This window comes from Oncorhynchus masou, chromosome 11, assembly GCF_036934945.1.
Source record: "Oncorhynchus masou masou isolate Uvic2021 chromosome 11, UVic_Omas_1.1, whole genome shotgun sequence".
NCBI lineage: Eukaryota > Metazoa > Chordata > Actinopteri > Salmoniformes > Salmonidae > Oncorhynchus > Oncorhynchus masou.
This window is the reverse complement of record NC_088222.1, coordinates 22,695,676-22,709,679: the sequence shown is the minus strand read 5'-3', so window position 1 is coordinate 22,709,679 and position 14,004 is coordinate 22,695,676. Positions and strand designations below refer to the sequence as shown.

At 42.7% G+C, this 14,004-nt stretch overlaps 1 pseudogene; it reads left to right on the top strand.

Annotated features, from left to right (window-relative positions):
• Window positions 1-63: 63 nt before the first annotated feature.
• On the top strand, window positions 64-2,102 carry LOC135548329 (heat shock protein beta-1-like; annotated as a pseudogene).
• Window positions 2,103-14,004: the final 11,902 nt, after the last annotated feature.

The window sequence follows — 14,004 nt, the reverse complement described above, 5'->3', positions numbered from 1 at the left end:
GTAGCTCAGGGGTTGCTTAGCAGTTTCTGTGGTGAATGTACATGCTGTCCCTGCACATAGCAGAGTGATACGATTACTATGGAGAGGACAAAGAGCACCAGTATGACAAGACTGCAAAGGCCAATCATTGAATAAACCCCATCGTTGCTGTTGCCGGATTCATCCACCAACTACTTGCCATTTGCGCTATAAATACAATTCGAGTTATCCTCTGCAGGTCCCAGGGCAACAGAGGAGGAGCACCACTGTTCCAACCATGCCGATCAACTCATCCCATGGATAACACTTACTGTTTGATAGCTGCTAGAATGGATCAGCTGGGTATATAAATGTTGTGAGTGATGCTGATATGTACAGGGCAATCCATCCCACTATGAGGCAGCCTTCCTGAACTCTTTGGGGGGAAATATAGCTGCTCTTTTGTATGGCGAGTCTAAGTCATTAAACCGGATAAACCAGTCAGTAAGCCATTGTAATTAGATAGAGATTGAATAACATTAGCTAGCCAAGGGGAAACTAAGAGAGGAAACAGGCTCCACCCCCCAATACCACTCTCAGAAGGTGATTCAGAAGTCATGGCTGACCACAACAAGGTATTACCCCGTCCTCTTTTCTGCCCGGATGTAAATTGGGATCCTTTCCGTGAGTGGACACAGCCTAGCCACATGATCATGGAGAAGGACTCTGGCCTCCCTCCTTTCCTGGATCCAGGTGATGTGAGCTGGATAGATTGGGCTAGGAATACATTGGCATCATCCTCCTGGCCAGGGTACACACACTATCTCCTCTTCAGCCTCAGCACTGTTCTTCCTGCTGCAGTGGCACCCCAGACTTCAGCCAGGCTTCAGAGGCAACTGTCTGGAGGAGTGTCAGCGAACCGGAACGGAACAGGGCAGTTGGAGGATCACCCTGGATGTTAATCACTTCTCACCAGAGGAGATATCAATCAAAACCAAGGGGGGCTTCCTGGAGATTGCAGGTAGGAACATTATTTCTCTGGTTAAAAAAAGAAAATGGAATATGGTTTTTGGAACATCCATTGTTAAATATCTTTGACAATTTACTGTTGAAATGTTGTAAAAATGTCCACATGCTCCATATTCCATTACTTCAATAATTGTTCTCAACTTATATTTTAAGGTCAACATGATGAAATGGAAGACGAATATGGATCAGTCTCAAGGTGCTTTATAAGGAAAAACAAGTCAGTTGTAATGGTTGAATAGGAAACAAGGTCTCTCACAATGTTATGGCAAAGACATCTCCCGGTAATGAAACTAAGAACTGAATAAATAATGTGTGCAATTGACAGTCTTTGTGTTGATTGTTATAGGAGACTTAAATAATTTCCCATGGTTTAATTAAATGTGTTAAAACAGATGACATGCAGCCATTTGAACCACAGCAAACACATTATAGCCTGTCTGTGTTGTAAGCAAATTGTTGTTGTTTGTTTGTTGAAGGCTGCCCCCTGGTGTGGACTTGCAGCACATCAGCTCATCTCTGTCTGGTGAAGGGGTTCTCTAAGTGGAAGCACCTCTACCAGGCTCAGCTACCACCATCCTCCCCAGTGACATGGTCATCCCCATTCAGATCAAGCATGAGCAGGAGGGGAAAGAGTGAATCCAGTTGTCCAGATGTTGAGATCCATCACAATTAGATATAAATCTTGGGGTAAAGCTTAGAAGTGAATGACAGTGTTGACAACTTTTGAAAAAAATGTGATTTTGTATTTGGTCTTGGTCATTCAAAATGACAAACATAGTGGCTTCTATTACTGTTGAAACCCTATAACTTAATTTACTCTCATTGTAACCACAAGGTTGTCTGGTTTTTCTATGCATTTTGGTTAATCATGTCCCATGATTTAACTAGCAAAACCAAGATAAACAGAAATCATCAAGACTGATAAATGTACTTTCTCATAGGTTAATTGGGAGTAAAAATTACCATGCGTAGGGCTAGGCGTCCCGCTAGCGGGACAACTTCCAGTGAAGCTGGAGGACGCGCAATTCAAATAAATAATCATAAAAATGATGGATATTAAACATTTGGGTACATACAAGTGTCTTATATTGGTTGAAAGCTTGTTAATTTAACTGCACTGTTCGATTTACAGTAGCTATTACAGCAAAAGCATGCCATGTGATTGTTTGAGGACGGTGCCCCAAATCAAAATATTTTTCCACTGGCACAGGTTTCATAAATTCACAAATAGCGATGAAATATTCACTTACTACTTGAAAATTATCCTCCGATTTGTCATCTAAAGGGTCCCAGCTATAACATGTAGTATCGTTTTGTTAGATAAAATTCTTCTTTATATCCCAAAAAGTCTGTTTACTTTGCGCCACCGATTTGAGTAATCCACTCGTTCAACATGCAGAGAAATAAATCTGAAAATCTACCCCTAAACTTTGTTTCAACAAGTCAAAATACGTTTCTATTTACTCCTCGGATACCCTTAAATATTATCAAGCTATAATATTTCTTATGGAAGGAAGTGTGGCGAAGCCAGGTAGGAGACCTGCGCCAACTTCCTGTGCTTGCCGGGGGGCGAGAGAGACTGGGCAGGCACCTTGTTATGAGGTGGAGTGCACGGTGTCCCCAGTGTGGGTGCATAGCCCGGTGCGGTACATACCAGCTCCGCGTATCGGCCAGGCTGGAGTGAGCATCGAGCCAAGTGCCATGAAGCCGGCTCTATGCATCTGGTCCCCAGTGCATGGCACCAGCCCGGCTTACATGGCACCAGCCTTGCGCACGGTGTCCCCGGTTCGCCTGCATAGCCCAGTGCGGGCTATTCCAACTCGCCGCACTGGCAGGGCGACCGTGAGCATTCAACCGGGTAAGGTTGGGCATGCTCGGCCCTCCGGTGGCAGCCCCCCCCACCAGGCTGTCTCTCCGTCTCATCCCTACAGGTGCTCCCACCTGTCCAGCGCTGCCGGAGCCTTCCTCCTCTCCAGCGCAGCCAGAGCTCCCACCCCTCATTCCAGAGGCGCCAGAGCTCCTCAGTCCAGCGCTGCTAGAGCCTTCCTCCTCTCCAGCGCTGCGGGAGTCTCCTGCTTGTTCGGCGCTGCCAGAGCTCCTGCCCCTCAGTCCAGAGGCGCGAGAGCCCCTCATTCCAGAGGCGCCAGAGCTACTCAGTCCAGCGCTGCCAGAGCCTTCCTCTCCAGCGTTGCCGGAGCTTCCCGTCTGCCCAGCGCCATCTGAGCTACCCGTCTGCCCAGCGCCATCTGAGCTACCTGTCTGCCCAGCGCCGCCTAAGCCACCCGTCTGCCCAGCGCCGCCAGTGCCGCCAGTCTGCCCAGCGCCGCCAGTGCCGCCAGTCTGCAAGGAGCCGCCAGTCAGCCAGTGGCCGGCAGTCAGCCAGGGGCTGCCAGTGCCGCCAGTCAGCCAGGGGCCGCCAGTGCTGCCAGTCAGCCAGGGGCCGCCAGGGGCCGTCAGTGCCGCCAGTCAGCCAGGGGCCGCCAGTCAGCCAGGGGCCGCCAGTGCCGCCAGTCCTCTGTAAGTATAAATATATATATATATATTATTAAATTACTACAATATACCATAGAAACGCATTGAATAACACATTCATGAATGGCAAAAAAGACAGTCAAAAAATAAGTCATAAGAATTAAGGTTTGAAGTGTCTGTCCTATATCTAGGAGATATAAGAAAGCTCAGGAAATATATTTTTGGACACATTTAACCCCTTTTTTTGTTGCCACAAAACAACCTCCATACTTCCATTTATTTGTATGGGTAACCTTCAGACAAAAATATATATATATATATACAGTGGCAAGAAAAAGTATATGAACCCTTTGGAAATACCTGGATTTCTGCATAAATTTGTCATAAAATCTGATCTGATCTTCATCTATGGCCACAACAATAGACAAACACAGTCTGCTTCATCTAATAAAGGGTCGATTTAGCAAGCTAGCTACTGCAGGACATCAATACAAGCAGATGAGAAACAGTTCTCTGACAATGATGACGTTTTTCTTACGATGTGATTTGATTGGTGTGCAGCCAAATCCAAACTGGCCTCTCTTGGGGGGCGTTTTGCTACACCAGGACAACCCACAGTTTGGCTAATTATATATTTTTAAAAAATATCAAGGGAGGCCAAATGCTTGCTGGCATCAATCAGTCAAATGCTACGGTGACAACATGTCATACTACAGTATTTTGTTCCAGACAGCATCAGATACATGAGCTACACATACAGAGACAAGTGGGCGCTGTTTCCCTTGCTTAGATGACTTCTCCAGTGAGATTCAGCCACTTGCGAATTGTCTGAAAATTGTCGAAAAATGGTATCGTCCTGACCCTATTGTATATACATTTGGCCTACTATAAATTTGATGATTTACCTCAGGTGAGACTTGTGTCCAGAAGCGAAGTCGAGCTTGAACGAGACAATCCTATGTTTGGGGCAGCACAGGAAACTAGTCCTAGTGCCTTCAGCCCCATAAACCCCTGGAAGCCCCAGTCAGTGTCAGCTGAATATCATGTCTGCATTTGTTATCCTATTTCTGGCAGTGTAAGAATCCATAACAACATGCTCTAGGCATAAATTATGAATAAAAACAAATATGTACATTCTATCTGTAAGACAAGACGAGACTTACTAGATTTCTTGTAAACAGTACTCAGACCCCTTGACCTTTTCCACATTTTGTTAAGTTACAGCCCTATTCTGAAATGTATTAAAATAAAAAATCCTCAGCAATCTACACCCAATGTCCCATAATGACAAAGCGAAAACAGGTTTTTAGAAATGTTTCCATTGATCATGCTTGAGATGTTTCTACAACTTGATTGGAGTCCCTCCGTGTTAAATAAAATGTATTGGACATGATTTGGAAAGGTACACACCTGTCTATACAAGGTCCCACAGTTGTCAGTGCATGTCAGAGCAAAAACCAGGCCATGAGGTGGAAGGAATTGTCCGTACAGCTCCGAGACAGGATTGTGTCGAGGCACAGATCTGGGGAAGGGTGACAACAACATTTTTACAGCATTAAAGGTCCCCAAGAATGCAGTGGCTTCCATCATTCTGAAATGGAAGAAGTTTGGAGTCACCAAGATTCTTCCTAGAGCTGGCCGCCCGGCCAAACTGAACAAGGAGAAGGGAGAAGGGATTGGTTAGGGAGATGACCAAGAACCCGATGGTCACTCTGACAGAGCTCCAGAGTTCCTCTGTGGAGATGGGATAATCTTCCAAAAGGACAAATATCTCTGCAGCACTCCACCAATCAGGTCTTTATGGTAGAGGGGCCAGACGGAAGACACTCCTCAGTAAATGGCAAAAGTCACCTAAAGAATCTCAGACCATGAATAACAAGATTCTCTAGTCTGATGAAACCAAGATTGAACTCTTTGGCCTGAATGCCAAGTGTCACGTCTCGAGGAAACCTTGCACCATCCCTACGGTGAAGCATAGTGGAGGCAGCATCATGCTGTTGGGATGGTTTTTAGCAGCAGGGACTGGCCTTTAACCAGATCAAAAATCTCTGGAAAGATGTGAAAATTGCTGTGCCGCAACACTCCCCATCCAACCTGACAGATCTTGAGAGGATCTGCACAGAAGAATGGGAGAAAGTCCCCAAAAACAGATGTGCCAAGCTTGTAGCGTTATACCCAAGAATGGAGGCTGTAATCGCTGCCAAATGTTCTTCAACAAAGTACTGATTAAAGGGTCTGAATACTTATGTAAACGTCATATTTCAGTGTTAAATGTTTTAAAATTTGCAAAGATTTCTGAAAACATGTTTTTGCTTTGTCATTATGGGGTATTGTGTGAAGATTGATGAGGGAAAAAATGATTTAATACATTTTAGAATCAGGCTGTAACCTAACAAAACTTAAAAGGGGCCTGAATACTTTCTGAAGGCACTGTATGTATGTAAGAACATATTTTATTCACCAAAAGAAGGTATCATTTAAGAAAACATATTCTGCTTGGTGTTTTTCCCAGTGTCAAGTTACTTTATTAAGTAGAAAACATCAAGGTCTCCTTTGATGGAATACAGCCAGGGTAACACAACTTTCAATTACTTTCCTTACTGTGTTCCCAGACAATAAAAGGAATATCAAATGCTTTAAATGGCCATTCAACCTTTAGAGTGGTGGTGTGAGAGGGATGTTTAAATGGGGCTGAGGGTGTTGGCATTTCGTGCAGCACTACTGGCAAAGCAGTAGAACATGAGAGGCATGGAGCCTTGTTACCCAGTCTAAATTCTCCTCCTCATGTCTCACAGGCTATTAAAAACAGCTCCAATAACTGATCCCATGTGGTAGAGATTTCAAGATCTTCCCAGTTACAGAACTAAATGAGTTAGTCATTAACACCACCCATCCTACTTTCCTATCCATGGTAGTTGACAAAATGTGTTGACATGATATGAAAATGGAAACAGGACAAATATGATTGATGGTGAGACATGGTTTCCTGAAATGAATTAATAAGAGTCACAATCTGTAATATTTTCAGTCACCCCTTGATTTGTGAATATGACTTATTTACAGTAACGCCACATGGTATCCACTGGGCTTGATATATCACGTGTGCATAAGTGATTTTAATTCCATAGGCCTTGACCTCCTTCCCTGGTCTGGGAGTAATTAGTTGTGCTTAGCATGGGATTTGAAATAAGAGATGCTCATAGGCCTCCCGAGTGGTGCAGTGGTCTAAGGCACTACATCGCAGTGCTAGCTGTGCCACTAGAGATTCTGGGTTGGAGCCCAGGCTCTGTCACAGCCGGCCGCGACCGGGAGACCCATGGTGCAGCGCACAATTGGCCCAGTGTCGTCTGGGTTAGGGGAGGGTTTGGCTGGCAGAGATGTCCTTGTCCCATTGCGCACCTGCGACTCCTGTTGCGGGCCGTGCGCAGTGCACGCTGACCAGATGTACGGTGTTTCCTTCGACACATTGGTGCGGCTGGCTTCCGGGTTAAGTGGGCATTGCGTAATGAAGCAGTGCGGCTTGGTTGGGTTATGTTTCGGAGGACGCATGGCTCTCGACCTTCGCATCTCCCGAGTCTGTACGGGAGTTGCAGCGATGAGACAAGACTGTAACTACCAATTGGATACCACGAAGTTGGGGAGAAAAAGGGGTAAAAAAAAACACACAAAAAAAACAGACGCTCACTGATTATGGTTTAATGAGAAGTTCTACTTTTTAAGTAACTATTCCAGTGGCTATGACAGGGGTTTTCATCATGGACAATGAGGGCTACCAAAAACAAAGGACTAATGTGGGAGATGAGTGATGTGTACTGTAAGGATAAAGCTCAGCAACTCAGAAAGACCACGGGGTGAGGTGACAACTAAATTAGCAGCACACTTTGAACAGGCAGAATGAACTATTGTTTTTCTTAGGATATGAGTTCCAGTTAAATTTACAATATTATAGGTTACAATATTTTTCATACTTTTTGTAGGCCTAAGAAGCCCTACGAACATGAATCAAATCAAAATGTATTGGTCGCGTATACAGATTTGCAGGTGTTATATGAGGTGCAGTGAAATGCGTATGTTACTATCAGTGCAGTAGAATGTTTCGTAAATTCACCAAAGTAATAAGTAAAGTGATATTTTAAATAAATCGTTGTATATGGCTTTTCAACACTGCCACCTGCAAGGATATTCTGTTGCATTATCCAAATATGATTTCCCACTTGTGTCACAGAAATAGTTTGTTGTGTGACGATATGGAACACTTGTCTAAGGCTATGTTGACAGCTGTACGATACTGTAGACTGAAGTATTCACTGTGATAGCCCACTCCAACTCCCACTTGAATTTTGTCAAATGTCCAGATGTCCAAATCCCAGATAATCTGCTCTATATTTCAAGTGTCTCAGGCCTAATCTGTTTCCAAATTAAATAGGAAATAGTAAACATGTCCAGGCTAGAGCTCAATGAAGCAAAAGGTGAAGTCGATAGGAAGCTTGCTGAGAAGGATGAGATGTAGCAGATCAAGAGGGTGACTGACTCCCTGCAGAGCACATTTATCAACTATTTTGTCCCCCTAAATGAAATGAAAATGAGAGTATACCCACTTCTGCGGGGCTGTAGTGCAGCGGGTCGAGAGTTTCAAGTTCCTTGGTTTCCATATCACCAACAAACTATCATGGTCGAAACACACCCAGACAGTTATGAAGAGGGCACAACAACACCTTTTCCCCCTCAGGAGACTGAAAAGATTTAGCATGGGTCCCCAGATCCTCAAAAAGTTCTACAGCTGCACCATCGAGAGCATCCTGACCGGTTGCTTCACCGCCTGGTATGGCAACTGCTCGGCATCTGACCGCAAGGCGCTACAGAGGGTAGTGTGTACGGCCCAGTACATCACAGGGGCCAAGCTTCCTGCCATCCAGGACCTATATAATAGTTGGTGTCAGCGATAAGCCCCCAAAAATATCAGAGACTCCAGTCACCCAAGTCATAGACTGTTTTATCTGCTACCGCACGGCAAGCGGTACCGGAGCACCAAGTCTAGGACCAAAAGGCTCCTTAACAGCTTCTACCCTTAAGCCATAAGACTGATGGAACAATTAATCAAATTACCACTGGAATATTTATATTGACCCCCCCCCCCCATCCATTTGTTTTGTACACTGCTGCTACTCTCTGTTTATTATCTATGCATAGTCACTTCACCCCTACCTACATGCACAAATTACCTCGTCTAACCTGTACCCTTGCACATTGACTCGGTACCGGTACTCCCTGTATATAGAATCGTATTGTTATTTTATTATGTTACTTTTTATTATACTTTACTTTAGTTTATTTGGTAAATATGTTCTTAACTCTTCTTGAACTGCACTGTTGGTTAAGGGCTTGTAAGTAAGCATTTCAAGGTAAGGTCTACACTTGTATTCGGCGCATGTGACAAATAAAGTTTGATTTGATTTGATTCTCCAGGCACCACGACACTACTGCTCACAGGCCTACTGCACTGCAACAAAGATTATGGATATACTGACAAGGTACATGTCTCTCTGCCCTAACAATGGGAGTCGTTGTCCACAAAGCGGCACGGCAGGCTGTCTAGCTCCCGCCTATCCTTTCTTTGGATTGGTGGATACATCTCATTATTGTACAATATGCACAGCCATCACAAGACAATGTTGCCGGGATGTCACGTGTCCTACTTATATCAGTATACTCGTAACAACTTAATAAGCATTACAAAAGATCTATTCGATCAAATAAACCTCAGTAGCAAATAAGCCATACATTTTTTGGGGACCAAATTCGACACTCTCTCATTGACCTCCATACAAAAACTCCTTGTTTGGTGGGTAAAACAAGGAAAAAACACCTCCTGCTGAAAGGAAACAGATTTCCACCGAGATGGGCCTCTCTCTTCCTCTTCCTCTCTGACCGTGATAGGCAGATTACTCTATCCAATACAGCCATAAATAACTACATAGTTATGGATAATGCACTTGTATGGACTGCAAGCGTTTACCAAATTTGTCAGAATCCATGACACACGCATGCCCACTGAGCCGCCATGTAAATTGGGTTAGGTAGCAGATTTCAGTCTAGTCTAGACAGCAAGCTTGCAACTCACAATAGGTTTGGTTTACATTGTCACTAGGCCAGATAATATTTTAGGTATGGTGAATAGGTTTGTTGCTGACAGACATAGTACAGTGCATTCAGAAAGCATTAAGAAACTTTGACATTTTCACATTTTGTTACATCACAGCCTTGTTCTAAAATTCATTCAATAAAACATTTTCCTCATAAATCTACACACAATACCCATAATGCCAACTCAAGGTTTTTATAAATGTTAGCAATTTTTTTTAATTTAAAGAAACAGAAATTCATTATTTACATAAGTATTCAAATTCTTTGCTATGAGACTCGAAATTGAGCTCAGGTGCATCCTGTTTCCATTGATCATCTTTGAGATGTTTTTACACCTTGATTGGAGTCCACCTGTGGTAAATTCAGTTGATTGGACATGATTTAGAAAGGCACACACCTGTTTATATAAGGTGTCACAGTTGACCGTGCGTGTCAGAGCAAAAGCCATGAAGTCGAAGGAATTGTCTGTAGAGCTCTGAGACAGGATTGTGTCAAGGTACAGACCTGGGGAAGGTTAACAAAATATATTTTGAAGGTCCCCAAGAATACAGTGGCCTCCATCATTCTTAAATGAAAGATGTTTGGAACCACCTAGACTCTTCCTAGAGCTGGCCTCCCGGGCCAAACTGAGTAATTAGGGGAGAAGGGCCTTGGTCAGGGAGGTGACTTGCAAAAGACAATTTTTTTGAATGGCTTGAGTATTTGCATGAGTGCCTGGACATCGGTAGACCTACACATCACGTGAGTTGAGATGATTTTGCCCAGTGTCCACAAACTGTACGTAGGTCACATCAGAATCGTCATTTTATTTATGTCATTATTGCCTGTTTGTCAAATTGACATGATATTGCATGAATTGATATGTTATATTGTGATTCTTATCACATTTAGGATTCCCATTGTTTTGGGGTACTTCAGTCAAGAGTGATGAATCAATCCCTGAGGGCAAGGTAGGTCAAATGCATTGTATAACATTATTTTTGGTTGAAAATATATTTTGAAATGCATTCATTTCAGTTAAAGAATTAACAAAACTGCAGAGTTTAATATTGTAATCAATGCACATAGACTTTCACAATGACAATCATTGTATGAGCAGTTTTGAGGAGACTTAAGTAGCATTGTTGATGAACACTTCTTTATTCTGCTTTTGTTTCCTGGAAATACACAAATTAATCATACAAACAACCAGATTTATTTCCACAAATGGTGAAATAAACCCCTTGATGTTAAGAGGGAGTTTCATGCAAAACGAATAATACTGGTGTGATTAACGGTTTAATACACTCACATTGACATTCATATTATATGAAACACAGAAAGGCATCAGGAACTTGTTACTTGCTCACTCGTCGTTGGACAACGGGATAAAATGTCAAATAGTAACCTTTCCATTAAACAGATTGTAATGTCAAAATGACCTTTCCAGAGTCACAACTCTTGGCTCTCAGCTGGGACTCAGTAATGTCAGCATGCTCCTTAGCTTCCTCCAGTCCATGCTGCACCTTCCTGAACTTGGCCAGGTGAGTGTTGGCTTGTTCTTCATGAAAGAACAATAATAAATAGTTGTAATTAGAAGGCTAAGGGTGGTACAGTTCAGGTTTACCATGTTTTGTAGAATAATTAGATCAATTTGCTTTTAAATGACTTACCGCTTCCTCAGCCTGCCTCTTGTAGGCCTTAACCTTCAACTGCAGCTTGTCCACCAAATCCTACAGCCTGGTAACATTCTTCTTGTCCTCAGTTTGAGGTAGGTGTGACATTGGTTTTATTTTAGATTCTGAGTCAAATAATTTTCTAGCCATTTGTTCAACACAGACAATTAATTTACCTGGTAGGTGAGCTCCTTCACTCTCCTCTCACATTTGCAGACACCTTTACACCTATAATAGTATCTGCTCCACCTACCAGGCAAGACTCCAGTTTACGCACTTTGATTTTGGAATTGATATTTTGATTAGAATTCTGCTCATTATGTACATATACTGTATAGCTATCCCTTTCCAAATGTTAGCGCCTGTTATCAATAATTAATCATTAACTAACTACCCACCCGGACGGACCTGCAGGTCCTTGACTGTTACCTTCATGTTATTCTTCATCCTCTCCAGGTGAGTGCTGGTGTCCTGCTCCTTCAGCTCATCAATGCAGCATGGTTTGTGACATATTTGTTCATAGAAAAGTTTTAGTTAACTAATACATGTTTTATTTGACTCACATCAGTGATGGCCTTAGCCTTCTCCTCTGCATTTCTGATTTTGTGAAGTTGTCTTCCACCTCACCTTGGACCTGAAACCAAGTAAACAGAAGCTTTTTCTTGGTGCTCAGAAGAATGTTCTTCAAGACAAATGATGTAAAGAACAAGTTCATCAAAATTAGGATAAAACGTCAACAAAAGGTATAAATTAAATTACTACCTGAGAGCAGCAGTCCAACCTGTTCACTGGCATCCACCAGATCTTGCTTTGCCACTTGGTAGCCTCTCTCTGGCTGCTCCAGAGCAGCCCTCAGCTCCTCAATCTCAGCCAACATCAGGGCGTTCCTGCGTTCCACCATGGCTGCCTGCTCCTTCATGTTATCCGGTCCTCTGATTGCATCATCAAGGTGCAGTTTGGCATCCTAATAATAAAGATGTTGTGGCACAGAGGCTGCTGTCTATAAGCATAGACTTGAAATCACTGGCCACTTTAAGGAATGGAACACTGGTCACTTAATAATGTTTACATATCTGGCATTACTCATCTCATATGTATATACTGTTTTCTATACTGCTATGGTATCGTAGTCACTTAATAATGTATACATATCTGACATTACTCATCTCATATGTATATACTGTATTCTACAGCTTCTTAGTCCGTTCCGCTCTGACATCACTCGTCTATGTATATAGTCTCAATTCATTCCTACTTAAATTTGTGTGTATTGGGTATATGTTGTGTAGATATTAATGCACTGTTAGAGCTAGAAGCACAAGCATTTCGCAACACCCGCAATAACATCTGTTAAGCACGTATGTGACAATACGATTTGAAATGTGGGGAAGTCATTAAGTGATTGACTTTGTAAACAAATGTTGATCAAAAAGCTTACCTTGTCTTTGAGTTGTCCCTGGAAGTACCTTTGCTGTTTCTGGGCCTCAGCAGCTTGGTGGCTGGCATGACTCATCTGAATCTCATTGAGGTCTCCCGCCATCTTCTTCTTGACTCTCAGGGTCCAGATTGCTCTGCATGGGTTAATCACCATCTGGCTGTTCCTCTTGATCTGTTCCATCTCCTCATCCTCCTTTGCAAGCTTTCTGTCGACTTCACCCTTGTCCTGGTTGAGCTCCAGCTGGAAATGAGGAATCTTGGATTTATCATGTTCCACAGGTTCCTATGTATTACACAAGAAACAAATTATATAAATTTTTCGACTAAGCTTACTGGGCCTAACTCCTAACCTCAGCTTCCTCCAGAGTAGTCCGGATCTCTGCCTTCTCAGACTCTGCAGTATTCTTGGCCTTTTCCGGCTCATGAATGCTCTTTCCAGTTTCTCTTATCTGTTCAGTCCGGTCTGAGATCTTCTCTGCAGATACAAAGGCATTTTGGTTAAAAATAATGATTCAACTAGACACATTAACTTGCTATAACCCCCTATACTGCCTACGTTTTGGAAACATTATTTTTTTTGGGGGGGGGGGGAATAAGTCTTTAGGTCATAGAATTTTACATTTTTCAAACACCTGAAACAGCTTTTTCCTGTAATCTAGAGCCATAATCATAATGCCTAATTCTATGTAAAAACTATTTTTCTACATAGGTTATCTAACTATACCTTTTTACCTGTTCAATTGTCATTTAAATTAATAATGCACATTGATTCTTCAAGAACTTTTATGCCTTTGGAGTTTAGTACATCTGCCACACTGGCATATAGTATCATAACCCAAGAATTAAAGCAATATTTGTATTTTCTAATGCAACAATGCTAGCAGGGATGCCAGCTAAGATAGTCAGACAAACTACTCTAACTTTATTAAAACGCTGTGTCACTCGACACTCTCCTCCTCCACTGACGATACTGTCTGCATGCACTAGAGTATCTAGTGTCTTGCCTTGCATTTGCTGTGTGGTGCACCTTGGAATGAACCACCTGATAGGTAGAATAGGGTTTTGGGTGCTCTTTGTCTGGTCCAGTCAATGTGCCCCCTCCACAAAATACAGCTGACAGATCTTATTACAAATAATTATGATAAAAAGTGGGATTAAAAATCCAGTTAATTAAACATTTTAATTTAACATCTGAAAAACCAGACAAATTTGAGGGGACACGCGCACTGGTGCCCGTTACTGGCATGACGCCTCTGATCTTTACATAATTGAAATCACACAGATTCAAGCTAACAGTATAAAACATACC